Below are 16,128 nucleotides of genomic sequence, written 5' to 3' on the forward strand. Positions count from 1 at the left end.
AACCCTCAGAAATACTGTTTTACAAATTCAGCTAATGACCCAAATCTAGCTTGTTTGTTGTGTAGGAGTTGTATTAAAATAACTCACTGTATGTGTATTGTCATTAATGATATGCTCATTTTGATAATGGGGCTGCAGATTCATAGTCTATAGTCCTTGGGGAGATGCTACAATTTTTTTTTTAACTAAGTATTGTTCTGGCTCCTTTCCTTGATTGGCCCAGAAATAGCAATCAGCTGGGGAGCAGGATGACATGCCTCTTAGCAATCCCTTTGATCTTTGAGATGAGTATCAACATTGTATGCTTCCTAATGGAAGTGTAATTTAATGAAATCTATTGGGTAAACATACTTCAGATGTTCAAAGGAGGTGACAAAATTTTTGCTGGCAGCCAAGACCTGGCTGCTTTCCAGCTTGCCTCTAGCTGCTATGCATATAGCATTGAGAAAGGCACTTAAAATAGGAGCACAAAGTATTATTTTCATTGTGTTTCAATCCCCTTGCCCACTCTCCCCTACCTATTTTTTCCCCTTAAGTTTATTTTTGTGGTGTTTCTGCAAGTGCCCTTTGACCTAGAACCTCACCTAGTATAAAGTGGGATGTGAGAGTGGATCTTTTTTCTGTTTTTCTTGGCTATTTTATGACACCAAGAGTAGTACTTTAGTATGGCACCAAACTCAGGAGAAGTTGTAGGCATGAGACTTACATAGAATATCCTAGAAGAAGAAAGATGTACTTTGTTTAAAAAAAAAGTACATATTTCAGTATGGTTGACTAAGTGAAACATTCTGTTTTGGGAGGAACTGTTTTAACAGTCCTTGAGGGAGTGTAATGGAAATAGCCCTACCGAGTGATAGTCTGAGGATGTGACTAATTTCTAGTAAGTTAGTTCTCTCTCTGGGCTTTGGTTTCCGTATCTGTAAATGAAGTGTTTGAATTAGATGATTCGAAGGTCATTTTCAGCTTTGAGATGTCATGATTCTTTTTAAGGCTGAAGAACTGAAGATCAGCACTGTCCAATAAAAATGTAATGGTATTCACTTATATAAGTTTTGAAAAGCTACTTTCATCAAGAAGTTTCTTTGTCTGAAGGATCTTCATAGAAAATTGTTTGGTTTAGCTTTCATTCTCGGCGGTAGCCTGCTCCTGAGCACTGAGGAAACTCGCCTTCTTTTGAGCTATCTGGTCCTTCTTATAGGCAAGGGACATTTTGGTATAGTTCCATGTCTTTTTATAGATAACAGCAAGAGCTTTCTTATACATCTCCTCCACACTTCTGGAGTTATGTTTTTCTCTGTTATTGAGAGAATTGTTTATGGTAGGCAAGGCATTTGCATCTTCGTGTGGTCTGTAATGCTCTTGCCCCACAGCGTGTTTCAGATGTACTTATGCGTTGAACTCTTTGGTCTCAGAATCATAACCAGGAAGTGATTTGGTAATATGAAGGATAGACACAACTTCTTCAGGGCCCCCAAAACTCTGTTGCCAGTAGTGCCAGGACTTGTTCTTAGTTGCTGGCAAAGGCACCTGATTGACCATCAATGCTTTCCAGATTTTATACATTTCTTGTCACTTCTCTTTGGCCGTTGGAGATCTTGTCCATGCCAAACCTGTTTAGAAGCTATGGGTCAATAACAGGTCAGTATAATACTATAGTAAAAATTTATCAGGGCAACTTTCACATATATTTTGGTAGTTCATGTGCATAAGCTGTGCACTCTTTCATAGCTCCTCTTCTAAATGGGCATAAGTGATCTGACAGGTAATATCTGTTACATGAAACTTTTCTGTTTGAATATGACTTTTTTTTAAAATTCTGGATCCTCAAGCATTTCTGAGAGTAGTGATCAATTTTGCCCTCTCTTCTTCTGATTTCACTTGTTACCTCTTAAAGTAGCTTTCATTCTTGATAATGTCAATAAATCCTATCCTACAAGCCCAGCAGTATTATAGGTAGAGGAAGCTACACATGTAACTATAAACTGTACTATCCATATCAGAACAAATCCAGAAAGAAAAAGGTGAAGTTAATTTTAGTAATACTGCAATGGCAAGCAGAAGCACTGAATGGCATCCAGGATTTGGAGACAGATTTTTTTCATGGGTACTGACTGGGATCATTCTCGAAATACCAAGACTTGAATGCTCAAGGAGGGAGGTTTTTATGGGATTCCAAAGTGGAAGTAGAGAGGTAGAGTACTTGGCCGTCTTTGATTGGTTCTTACAATATGTATCATAGTGACCAGTGGTTTCTAGGAGACAGAAGCAACCAGAACTGCAACAGAAACTATTACCTGGGCAACAGAGAAACTGAAGCATACTGGCTGGGTTTAGAAGACCACTGTCCTTGAATACAGAGCAGTTATCTCCACCATTGTCTAAACCTGGCCCTATCTCCATGTATTGATATGTACAGAGCTGGCTAAGCTATTTCTTCTTCCCTTCAATTGTAAATAAGGCTGGCTGAGGTGCTGATGCGTAATCTTTGAAGCCAAGCAACATTCGCCATTTCCTTGTCTCAGCATCTCCCTAAATGGTTGAGCCTAGCTGGATGCCCAGTCAGTGTTTCAGTACTGTTGACTGGGTTTGAGCCTCAAGATAAGAGGTTATAACTTCCCAGGGCAGAAGAGGTTTGCCCATCAGAACTGAAGCACCAGCCTTCTACACATTAAATGCTGTCTTAATTGTGTTACACACATTGGCTTTTCTGCATATCCTTTTCTCTGCATGTTGCAGAGGTGCTTTCTGGCCTCCTAGCTAGCCCAGCTCACAGTATTCCGGCACTTCCTGCCTTTTTCTCAGTCACTCATCCTCTAGCCACTCCCTTCTTGATGAATTAATAAAATCTGGGTTAGGCCCTGGTTCAAGGCCTTTGTTCCATGAACCTCATCTGGACTGTACTCAGGACCCGTTGGCTGCCATGACTGTAAATATGTCTTAGTGTCTTTAGTCTCACCATGGTTGCACTGGAGGTGGTAGATTGGAATTAACTCACCAAAATTCCAATAACATTTCCATGGGATTACACATGTAAACTTCCTGGACCACAACGAGGACAGGAAAAGGGCCTCTATAGCTTGCAGGACCACTTTTTTGTTATAATGTATTTTATTTAACTCAGTAAGTCCAAACAAAATGTTACCATTTCAATATGAACTGAATTCTAAAAATTTTTAGCAAAATATTTCACTTTTTCCTGAGTCTTCACAATCCCTACAGCATATTCCAGTTCTAACCTTTCACGTATGAAACACTCACAATCACATGCTTGGTGACTACTGTGTTGGACATGAGTTCTAGATGGGGCAGCATCTCCAGTCCAGGCCACATTTCCAGGAACTGACTGAACATGAACACAAAGGTTCTTGAACCTGTCCCTTTCTCTAGTCCAGTGGTTCCAAACTGGAGCAGCGCACTGTAGGCACCTGAGGAGCTTTTGTAACTACTGATGCCTGAATCCCCTGCCAGAGATTTTAGTTTATTTGGTCCAAGTGCAGCTGGGACACAGGAATTTGTATAAAGCACTGAAGTTTATGCCTGTGTTCAGTTGAGGCTGAAAAGTGCTGCATGAGACCTGTGTTCTTAAAAGGCAGCCTTGGCAATCTCATTGCCAAGGAATTTTCTGTGCCCCTCCTCTTCTCTACTACTTTCTTGGTAAGAAGCCCTATATATAGGATTTTTCAATCAGGTGTAAAATATTGTACTCAGTAAGCTATGAATGAAGCTAAGAGAATGATAGATTTTATATTTCCTATTAAAAATGGAGCTTTATATTTCCTATTAGAAATGATAGCTGAGACAGTGTGGACATGCTGAAGTGTTTTTAGAACAACAATGAAACACATAAACTACAAGCAGAGCCTTTGACATTAATCTTAAAAGAGTCTTCTAATCTCAGAAATATGCAATATGTAAAGGCAATTTCCTCAGTCACTACCAGCTTTTTGGTATTTTTAAAAGTTGTTGCCTAACTAAGACTCATTTCCTTATGGCCCAGCTTCTCTTTTTTTTTGTTTTTTTTTTTGGTCTTTTTCATTTTTATCGGTACCAGGGATCGAACTCACGACCGCCTGCTTATAAGGCAGGTGCTTACGCCGCTGAGCTAAAGCCCCAGCCCCTTCAGCTTCTCTTTTTAAAAACAGATTTATTGAGATATAATTTACATACCATAATAATTTCCATTGTCATATGCAAATCAGTGATTTTCATGGTTTTATATAGTTAAACAACCGTAACGCATCCAGTTTTATGACACTTCTTAGAAGTTCACTGGTGTCTGTTTGCAGTCAACGCTCATTTCTACTCCTAGGCCCATGCCAGCCACTGACCCTGTTTGCTCTGCATTATATTTCTGCTTTTTCTAGAAACTTCAAAAAAGTGAAATCTTGCAATATATGTATCCTCTTTCACTTACTATATTTTGAGCTTTATTTATATTGTAGCATGTGAGCAGTTTTTTTATTGTTAGTATTCCACCATATGCTTATGCACATTTTATTTATTTGTTTACCAATTTTGATGACATTTGGCTCACTTAGGTTTTTTACAATTATAACTCATACTTCTCTGAAAATTCTCTTTCAAGTCTGCGTGGCAATGTGTGACGTAAGTGGTTTTTTTTTTTTTTTTTTTTTTTTTTTTTTTTTATGCTGGGGATCAAACTCACAACCCTGTGCTTGCCAGGCAGGCTGTAAAGTCGCTGAGCTAAAAATCCCAGGCCCTCATACGTGTGATATCTTGTGGGAAGTTATCTCGGGGTAAAACTACTAGGTCACGTGTCACATACACACTTTTTAAGAATTTACCACATTGTGTCCAAAGAAGCTATACCATTTCACATTCCTACCAGCCAAGGTAGGAATGAAGGCTCCAGTTTCTATCCCTGTCAGCACCTGATGTCATCACCTTCTTTGTTGTAGTCATCTAGTGCATATATAATGACATCATGCAGTTTTCCCCTCCATTTTAGTATTTTTGCAAATTCCTTTTTAAATTGTTAAACTGATACATAAAAATTACATGTATTTATGTGGTTCAGGTGATGTTTTGGTGCAGGTATATATATATATATATATATGCGCATATATACATAGAGGGTGTAACATTCAAATTGGGTTAAACACCTCTTTCCTCAAATACAATTTATGTAATGAAACTTTCTAAGTCTTTCTTGTAGATTTTTAATAATATTAAAAATAAATATTATCGGTATCTGTAATCACCCTACTGTGCAATAGCACAACAGAACTACTTTCTTTTCTAGCAGTAACTCAGGGCCCATTAATCAGCCTTTTCCTGTCCCTTCTTCCTCCCTGCTCTCCTCTGCATCTGATAACCACCATTTTGTTTGTTTGCTTGTTCATTTGTTTGCCTCTTCTTCTTTTGGGGTTGGGGGTGTGTGGGGGCTGGGGACTGAACTCAGGGCCTTGGGCAGGCTGGGCAAGGTCTCTACTACTGAGCTACATCCCCAGCCCATAACCACCATTTTAGGTCATGTGTTTCTATGTATTTCTCTCTTTCTTTCTTTTTTTTTTTTTTTTGGCTTAACATAATTTATAGTTCCATTGCAAATGATCATACTACTCTATAGCTGAATGGTGATCCATTGTATATATGCACCAAAATTTTTTAATGCATTCATCAGTTGATGAACACTTGTTTCCATTTCTTGGTTCTTGTGAAAAGTGCTGGAATAAACATGGAAGTATAGGTTCCCAACGTTACAGATTTCATGTTTTCTGATATATATCTAGTATTGGCATTGCTGGATCACATGGTGACCCCTTGAAGTTTTAATTTGAATCTCCATGTAGACTGATGATACTGTGTATCTTTCATTGTATTTATTAACTATTTATGGGTCCAGTGAAATGTCTATTCAAATTATGATTATGTTCTTTGCATATTCTAGATAAATCAGATACATGATTTATAAATATTTTCTTCTAGTATGTGGCTTTTCTTTTTACTTGATGACTTCTGAACTAGAAGATTTTAAGATTTTTACAAAATTAAATTTACCATTTTTAAAGGATCATTCTTTGGTTATTGTATCTTACAAATCCTTCCCTAACTAAAAGGCACACATGTTTTTCTTCTCCTTTATAACTCATATATTTATGTCTGTGATTTATTTTGAGTCATTTTCTTTGATATTGTATAAACTATCATAGTTGTTACTATTTTTGTATATGAATAGGCAATTGCTCCAGCTCTTACTTGTTGAAAAGATTTTGCTTTCCCTCACTGAATTTCCTTGACACTCCTGTTAAAAAAAAAACAAAAAACAAAAAAACATGACAAGGAAGACAGTAATGTCACAATGTATTTCTGGACTTGCATGTTTCAGTTTTAGTGATCTGTATAACTATCCTTATGCCAGTACCATGGTGTTTTGATTACTGTAGCTTATACTAAGTTTTAAAATCAGTTTTGCGTAGTATACTGTGGGGGATGAGGTGTCACTTTGTAGGCCCAACCCCCTCTAACCTGCAATTTACAATAGCCGCCCTGGTATGCGAGAAGGAGGTAGAACGGGAATGCCTGTTCTCAGTGAGCCCTCACCCTCTGGAATCCATACTGTGAGCTGGCTTTGTTTTGCAGAAGTCTTGAGGAAGTGGCTGGCCACCCTTTGTGACACTAACAGCAGACAAATTAACAACATTCTTGAGCTAATGAATTTCTTCCTGGGCTAGAGAAGTTGTGAGAACTGGTTGTGATTATTTACTTCACTTAGATAGTTTTAGAATAAACATTGTAGTCTGTCACGTTGTAGCTTGCCACAAAGAATGCCTTTTCACTACTTAATTATCTGGGCTCTGTGAATTGATCGGGTTTACTATATATGAATCCTAAAATAAAGATTGTGCGTACAGTGCAGTGCAGTGCAGTGTAACGCGGTGCAGACAGCAAAGGTGTCTCTCCTGTCTTTCTTTTCCAAGCGCTGTACCCCCCGTGTCCCGACAAGGCGTGCGTGTTTACCTTGCCCGGAGTTCAGAGTGCTCTAGACACTCACGACAGTATACATCCTCTAACTTTGTTCATTTTCAAAAATGGTTTGTAATTCTAGGTTTTTGGCTTTTTTATGTAACTCTCAGGATCATCTTGTCAGTTTCTATGAAAAAAGTCTTACATTTTAATGGAGTTTATTGAGCAGAAACAATATAGATTGTTTATGGGGGAAATTATTATCTTAACAGTATTGAGTTTTCTAATTTAATTTATTTGTTTAGATCTTCTTTAATTTCTCTCAGGTCTTTCTAGTTTTCAGCATGCAGATCTTATACTTTTATAAAGTTTCTAATTGTTTTATTCTTTTTGATGCTACTGTGAATGGTTTTTTCTTAATTTTATTTTTAGTTCATTGTTACTACATAGAAATGCAATTGATTTTTACACATTGATCTTGCATCCTTTAGTCTTGTTGAACTTGTTTAATAATTCAAGTAGTTTTCTTTTGTATTTTCTACATAAAATGTCATTGAATAAATATAATTTTACTTCTTTCTAATGTGAATCTTTCACTTTTTAATGGAAAATTTTTTGCCCTTTTGTATTGGATGAACATTAGTACCGAACTGAACAGCAATAGTGACAATGGATTTCTTTGCTTTTTTTTTTTTTTTTTTTCCAGTTTTAGAGGGAAAACATTCATAGTTTTACTAGTTGAATGATGTTAGCTACAGGTGTTTTATAAATATCCTTTATCCGATTAGAGATTCTTTATTTGCTTTGAATCTATTTATATTATGAATAGGTGTTGAATTTTTGTGGTCTGTTGTGATGTTTTTATCCTTTATTGTATTAATATATTATATTAATTGAATTTTGAATGTTAAACCAATCATATATTTTTAAAGTTAAATCTCACTTTTTCATAGTATATAATCCTTCTTACTTTATTATGTTTGGTTTACTAATATTCTGCTAAGGATTTTTATATCTGTGTTTACGAGGAATATTAGCTTGCAGCTCTTCTATCAAATCTTTATCTTGCCCTTTCACCATTATAGTACTGGTCTCATAGAATGAGTTGGCACTTTTTCCTCTGCTTTCTAAATGGTTTTGTGCCGAGTTCTTTATTTTTTTCTCTAAGTGTTTGATAGAATTTATCGGTGAAGCTATATGGGCCTGGGATTGTTTGTTATTGTTTTTGTTGTTTGATGGAACTAATTTAATATTTCTACCTGTTGGTCTCTTTGTTTTTATTTTCTTTTGAGTAAGTTTTCATCATTGTGTTTCTAGTAATTTGTTCTCTTCATCTAAATACTCTTTAATTGTTTATAGTAATAAACTTCATAATATTCCTTGTCAATCCTTTTAATTTCCTTAGAGTCTGATGACAATATTTCTTCTTTTTTTCTTAATCTACCTATTTTTTCAATGTTTTAAAAACTTTTGATTCTTTGGATTTTCTTTACTACAATCTCTGTTTTCTATTTTATTGACTTCTGCTCTGATCTTTATTTCCTTCTCTTTCTTTGAGTTTCACTCATTCTCTTAGTTTCTTGAAGTGGAAGCTTAGTTTATTGATTTTAGATCTTTCTTTTCTAAAATCAGTGTTTCTCTTCACCAGCTGCTTTTAAAATTTATACCTTTGATCATTTCCATATTATTTTCCAGGTTAATATTACTGGGCTGTAATAAAATTTGGAAATAGCTTTGGGATGCTCAGAATCCTAGCTTTTTTGATTTCTCAGTACTGAGAAGTCAAGTACTTTTAAGGTTCTGGTAATTTATTAGACTATATAAAATGCATAGGGTGGCATAGTGTGTCTTTCTAGATGCAGTGAAGGTGGCCTTGGTTCTTTTCTTAAAGATGTACCATTGTCATCCCTGGCTAAGAGAGGTGCCATTGTCCATTCATTGAAGGGAAGGATTCCCTTCCCTTTAATTTTTTTTTAAGTTTCTGCATATCTCCTTATTTGGAAAACTCTAAGCAAATAGGAAGGTTGGAAGAAGCATATAACTATGAGCTGTACACTTTCCCTGAAGTAAGTTTTAACACTTTCCCTCATTCGCCTCTCACTTTCAGAGAGAAAAACTTGACTTATGAGTCATTCTCAAGAAAGAATGAAAGATAAGCCCCCCAGCTTCTGGATTGAATAACTAGATTTTGTTTTTTTATACCAGGGATCAAACTCACAACCGCACACTTGCCAAACAGGCACTTATGCTACTGAGCTAAATCTCCAGCCCCAATAACTAGATTTTTAAAAAGAAGATGCTAATTATTGAATTGGGAAGAAGTGTGAGTAAAGCTAGTTGGCCTTTTTGGGTTTTTTTAAAGTGGGTAAGTAAAGGTTGTAGAATCAATAACTCATTCTTGAATGTTTTAAAATTGAAATTCCTGACACATTCCCATGGAGAAATTAAGTAACTAGTGGGGTTTGTCAAGCTTTAGTTTAGTTAGAGAAGAGATTGAGTTAAATCACTCTATCATTAGTATAAAGTATTTAACCCTTTAAAAATACATATGAATACTTAGAAAAGATAAAAAGAAGCCAGTTCTTGACCAAACTCACAGACAATATAATACTGCTGTTCGATTAAAGGATTATTTGAAGTAAGGAAAAACTACTGATGAGGAACATTTCTACAGAAGAGACCATTTCAACAGGGAGGGCATCTCAGTGAAGCTGAATATTATTGAGAAGAGCTGAGTAAAATGAAGACCTAATAAAGTATATACCACACTGTTAGCATGATGGTCGCTGGTAACCTCAAGAATCTGTATGTAGGCTGAGTGGGAGGAACTAAGGTTCAGTGAATCTTTTAAAGTCCAGTTTGTGGTGGTGCACCCTTTTAATCTCAGGATTTGGGAGGCTGAGGCAGGAGGATTGCTACATAGTGACAATGGTCTCTAAATAAATAAAGCCTGACTTGATCACTCAGGCATTGTCATTGAAAATATTATAAAGGTCAGTACAGTCAAATTACTTACACATTAAACAAATGTAGTGTTGTTATTTTCACAGAGGCGGATGTTTATCTCGTCATCCAAGTGGCCATGATAATGCAAGGGTGCACTCCTAACACACATCCTGCTGTTTTGCAGTCCGAGTCAGCCTGCGTGTGCTGCTGACCGTTCACAGTTCCAGGTACAAACTGAGTTACCCTGGACGTTTGGCCAGCACGTTTGTATGTGGTCATCACCACTTAGTGGTTTTGTTTATTTGTTTAGCAGAGTTCTTTACACCTCTTGTACTTCCAATCAGAATGGCTGTCAGTTGGACTAATGTATAACAAATTGCCTTAAAAATAAAAAGAAAGTGAAAGTTGCCTATTCTTTCTTCAGCAGTAGCAGAGAGAGGTCGTGGCATTAAAAGAAGGGAAACACAGGGGCTGGGGATTTAGCTCAGTGGCATAATCGCCTGCCTTGCAAGCCGGCAGTCCTGGGTTCGATCCCCGGTACCAATAAAAAGGAAAAAGACAAAAAAAAAAAAAAAGTTATAAAAGAAGGGAAACATTTGAGACATGATCAGATTGATTGTATAAAGGAATTTACTTTAGAAACTTCATTTGATTTTAAGTTCTCATGCTGACACTTGTTACCTGCTTGAATCTGGCCAAGATACTTGTTTAATCTCTATTTCTGTATCTCTAAAATAAAAATAATATTACTGTCTGCCTCCCAGGTTTATTGGAAGGGTAAATTAGCTAAAACCACACTGAGATTCCATCTCACTCCTGAAAGAATGGCCAGGATCAAGAAAACCAACAACAACAAATGTTGGGGAGGCTGTGGGGAAAAAGGAACTCTCCTACACTGTTGGTGGGAGTGTAGACTAGTACAACCTTTGTGGAGGTCAGTCTAGAGATTTCTCAAAAAGCTGGGATTGGAAGTCCCATTTGTTCCAGCTATTCCACTTCTAGGCATATTCCCAGAAGAACTGAAAGCATCATGACAACAGTGACATATGTTCACCTATGTTTATAGCAGCACAATTTGTAATCGCCAGATCTTGGAAACAACCTAAGTGTCCATCAACTGAGGAATGGATAAAAAAGTTGTGGTATTTCTATATACAATGGAGTATTACTCAGCTATAAAGAAGGATCACATTGTGATAAATGGGCTCAGCTTGAGACCATACTCATAAGTGAAATAAATCAATCTCACATGTGTGACTACCGAATAGTTTCCCTAATGTAAGTAATGATTCAAATATATAAAAGTATGTGGCAATCATGATTCCTCATTATGTGGCCTTGAAGCCTTATAAAGTTTTCACTTATTAGTTGGAATGGCTTTATTCTGGGCTGCTTGATATGGAAATATTTGAAGCTATAGTATATGAAGTTATATTCAAATATTTAAAGGAAAAAGACTATGGTAACTACTATTAAGTCGGGTTATTTGGTGGTGAAGCACTAGGTTGCTGAAACAGTCATGCTTTGACCTGTATTGTTATGTTGTTATGTCCTCTTTTATCTCAGTCTCTCCCTTATTCATTAAAAAAATTATTTAGTTATTTTTTATGATTTTTTAATTAAGGGGGAAAATTTAAAAAATTAGCAGGATATATTATAGTAACTTTTTTGATTTCCTATTAACTTGATTTGAAGTCCTGTAATACTCCCACTATCTTGTTTTGACTGATTAGACTCTGTTCTGTTCTGTATGATAGTATCAAGTTTGAGGGTATAGGTAACTACTTAGAAGGCAATAAGATTCACTAAGATGCCATTCTGGTTTGACTATTATCTCCTTTGGAAGTCCTGTAATGTTTACAATGTTTAGGTTTTATTGGTCTTATTCTCTACTGTTTAGTTCAACTTTATAATACCTAATGAGATAGATAATTCTTTTTAAGGAAGCAAAAGGCATTATGGTAACCATTGTTGATAACCTTGTACTCTGTTTTTACATCATGTGCAGTGTCTATCCTTGGTTTTGACTGACAGCTTTGTTTTGCCATATTTGACTTTATTCTCTTCCAAAAAAAAAAAGTAATAAGAACTAAGGAGTAATAAAACCCAAAATGTGTAAATTTTGTTGTAAAAAAGAGAGGGAAAAAAGTGCTCTAAAGGGTACAACTGCAAGTGTGTTTAGGGGTGTTAAATAGATGCTCATATTAATGTTTTTGTTGGATCATTGAACACAACTGTTTGCAGTCTCACTGTTTGAATGTCCACTTTGTATGCTTTGATTCTGTGGCTTGAGCAACTATTTCTAAGATGATAATGTGTAATCTATTAACTGGTGATTTCTTACTGGTTTTTTTTGGTAGTTCTGTATTACTTGTACCCTTACACCGCTTTGTTTTGTTTTGTTTTTTCTCTTTTTCCTTTTAAATAAAATTTTAAAAAAAATTAGCATTCATGCATGCTACTCATAGCCGTTAGAACAATACCTTCTATGTAGTACAGTCACAGACTACATTAGCTGTTATTTTTCTGAAACAAATCAGATTGATTTTAAAATAAATTTTGCTTTCCATTTCAGAATAAAGCACAATCTAAATTAGACTAATCTCCTCCAGAGAGAGTTTCTTTGGCCTGATAATTTTCAGATATAAACTCACAAGCCTCATTTGATTACTCAGTGTTCTGACTGACACTATTGACCGTTGCCTCACCTTAGTTTATCAGGACCGTATTTGCTACCTCTGGAAAATAGATTCTGATGAATTTGTAAATAGGTTAAAGTTTATCTCTAATGTAGTCTCACATAAACTAGTGCCATGTTTATTTGGAGAAATGATGAAGGTATTGATTAACCGCTCCTAAAATTTATAGTTCTTAAAATATATCATATTGTTTTTAGTATTTTCAGTTGGTTCCCTATTGCTCATGTCAAGTAGCATGAAATAGTCTAATAATTTCTATTATAATGCAGAATATTTAATTCGTTTAGAATGTCCTCCTTTCGGGGCTGGGGATTTAGCTCAGTGGTATAAGCTCCTGCCTTATAAGCAGGCGGTCATGAGTTCGATCCCCGGTACCGGAAAAAAAAAGAAAAAAAAAAAAAAAGAATGTCCTCCTTCCACTGGATTACTTATTACACAGAAATGTTTTCTGTCAAAACACTTTAAGTAAATGTGTTTTTGGCTAAAATGGACTTTTATCAAGACAGCCAGGTTTATACTGACCATTGCTGTTTTATTACACCATAATTTGGATTTTCCTTATTTCTAGGGGAATGAAATTAGATTGAATTCTTTAAAAATCTTATAATTTTGAACTGTAATTATTGTTTGATTTATAAAATGTTACTAAATATTGATGTTCTAGCCTAAGACATTGTAAAAAGATTGTTTAATGTGCTTTAAAATGGGTACTTTTCCTCTACTCAGTTTATTCACAGATTCCAAACACATGGATAAATAACATTCCCACCCCCAACAACAAATGAACTTAATTCATTTTTTCCTAGAATTCATGGGTACTTTTGCAAAGTCTTGGGGTTACACATTGTCTATGGTTCTTTGTAAGAGCAAAATAGCTATAATTTATACACAGAGTTAAACTAGTTGAAAAGGGCATATAAAGCTTGTGATAAATGTTCATCCTAACTTTGGTAGGGTGGTTTTTGTTTATTCATGTGGGGGTTAAGTCAGTTAAAGACTAAGTGGGTATTCAGAGCTTTGGACTTTCTGTCTGTTTTGTTCAGTGACTTCCAGGGGTTAGCATGTTCTGTGAACATGCTCTTAGAAATGCTGTTACTTCAGGTGGTAGGCACTCGATTCAGATAGTCTGTCACTTTAATAAATGTCTTCCTTCCAAAGCGTCCATACTTGAAGTATTCCGTTTTTACCACAGGACTGAAATCTTATCCAGTAGAGATTTGTCCAAAGAGAATAGGGGCTGGCGGATGGCATAATCAGTCATTCATCTGCTGGACATCAGCGAGGCAAATGAACAAATAACCTGGCTTTGGGAGAAGTGGCCTTCAGTAATGTATACTGTGCAGATATTCCAAAACTGGGAGGAAAGTGTTGTGGCACTATGAAACTATGTATAAAGAAAAGTTCAATTTTAATTGTAACACATCCAACTATGATAGGTATCATACCTCTGAAGCCTTGTTTCTGAAGTTACGTGTAACTCCTGTTTCTGAGACTCAAGTTATATTTTGTCTTCTGTGTAACCTCGCTGCACTCGCTACTTGAAACTAGGTACTGTACTTCTCTTTGTTCTCAGGCTTGATTGGATTTCTCTGATTAATTGTGTTTGTGCACAGACGTTCACTCATGGCTGTGCGTTGGTGACTGACAATCATATTTTTAGTCTAAACTTCCACATTGCTCTCTGTTTATTTATTTCTTTATTTTTCTTATTTATTTTTTAAATTTTCCATTGCACATAGGCCGGAACTTCAGATATTTATCTAAAACATACTCTTTTTCTTGAATTCCTTATGCTGGTCTTTGCACATGCTTGTTAGATAGGTAATGCATTACATACTCAGCTACCTACCCACAGGAGAAACACGAGAAATACTTCGTTGTTGTATCTTTGCCTTGATGCCACATCTGATTGTTACCAGTTCCCATCGGTTCTACTTCCAGAATACCTCTCCCCTCTGTGTTTACGTGGTCTCGTTTGTGACCTTTCAGAGCAACCCTGATATTTCTGCCTTCAGTCTGGATCTCCTCATGATCTTGCGCTTTTGTCTGTATGAAACTTTCTAAGAAAGTGAATCTGATTAGATCAAACCCCTATTTTTGACACTTCCTGTAGTACCTATAGGAAGCAGTTCACAAAGATTCAATCCATAGACAAATCAAGCTGAAAGATACCTTTTTTCCTAGTCAGTGTTTCTGATACTGAATTGACATTCAGCATTAAGAAATTGAAATACATCACATTAACATCAAAACTTTGGGCTTCCCCTGAAATTATAGAAGCTTTGGGAATTTGGAAACAGCACAGTGGGGCACTTTTGTCTGGATACCAGAGCCAGCTGCCCTCCTGCTCACTCTTCGCTGGCCTAACTCTCATGAACTTTAGGGTTTGTTTCTCTTGGGTGGGATAGGGTTCTAGATCCTGACTTCAGGTGTCCTTGATGAGCTTCTACCTACTATTTTCTTCAACAGTTCTCTTGCGCTTTATCGTGCCGTGTCCCAGTCGCCTTGTTTATGGTACCTGCATCATGTGTTAGGCTGTAATCAGCTTATGTTTGCTGCTTCCTTCTCCTGGAATGCTGCTTTTTCAAGTTGCTCATCATTTGAGCCCTAGCATCCTCCTCTTTGTCAAGCCAGTCTTGGCCTGATCAAGTTACTTTCTTGGACCATACCAAAGTAAACCTCTATTTGTAGTACATCAAGTGTATATTTATGACAATTATTTGTTTCCTTGCATCCTGTCTCTCTAAATAGCACCAAGGGGCTTACAGTCCAGGATTCTTATTTTACAGCAACAACAACAATAAGTAAATTATAATGCATGGCATGTAGTGCTGCTGAATATATTTTATTAATGAAAGATATGAATAAATCAGTGAATAACACAGAACCATGTACTTGGAACCATTTATTTATTTATTGTTTGCTTTTGAGACAGGGACTTGCTATTTAGTTGAGGCTGTCCTTGAATTCATTGTAGTACAGGTTGGCCTCAAACTTGCAGCAGCCCTCCTGCCTCAGCCTCCAAAATGGTGGGATTATAGGTGTATCACGTCCAGCTACCTGGAGTGTAATTTTAGATTTACCTTCTTTAGATGCTCCATAAATATTGTGACTTTAATAATAGAATTTCCTCTTCCAAACTAGTTGCTATCTTTATTTTATGTCATCCTCTTTTATGTCAAGCATTTTCAGTAGTATAGTTAAATATTTCTGGGTTTTCATAGTAAGCTATTTTAATAACTTTAAATCTTTCCATTTTCCCTTAAGGAGAACTATCGATTGTAAATTAGGGCTCATAAAATGTATTTGTAAGAGAAGGAGGAGGAGGGGCTAACGGGAGGAGGAAAAGAGATACTGCTTCCATGACTTCTTTTGAGCGGTATTTTGACATATCTTAATTTTACAGTGAGTCATATTTTAAATAACTGTGATTTAGTTACTAATTGGAGATAAAAATTCTTTTGATACCCCCAATCTAAAACTTATACCAATATTCTTTTTTGTTTGTTTGTTTCGGGTTTTTTTTTTTTTTTTTTTTTTTTTTTTTTTTTTTTTT

The 16,128-nt window shown here is 36.0% G+C and overlaps 1 protein-coding gene and 1 pseudogene across 12 annotated transcripts in view; one reads left to right on the forward strand and one right to left on the reverse strand.

Moving 5' to 3' along the window:
* The window catches only part of Vti1a (vesicle transport through interaction with t-SNAREs 1A), a 370,470-nt gene that overhangs the window by 49,881 nt on the left and 304,461 nt on the right, over positions 1-16,128 (forward strand). The window lies entirely within an intron of this gene.
* Positions 1,117-10,152, reverse strand: LOC111758394 (large ribosomal subunit protein uL18-like; annotated as a pseudogene).

Source organism: Cavia porcellus, unplaced genomic scaffold (genome assembly GCF_034190915.1).
Source record: "Cavia porcellus strain 051 isolate PalLab524CR breed Dunkin Hartley unplaced genomic scaffold, mCavPor4.1 scaffold_2, whole genome shotgun sequence".
Lineage (NCBI taxonomy): Eukaryota > Metazoa > Chordata > Mammalia > Rodentia > Caviidae > Cavia > Cavia porcellus.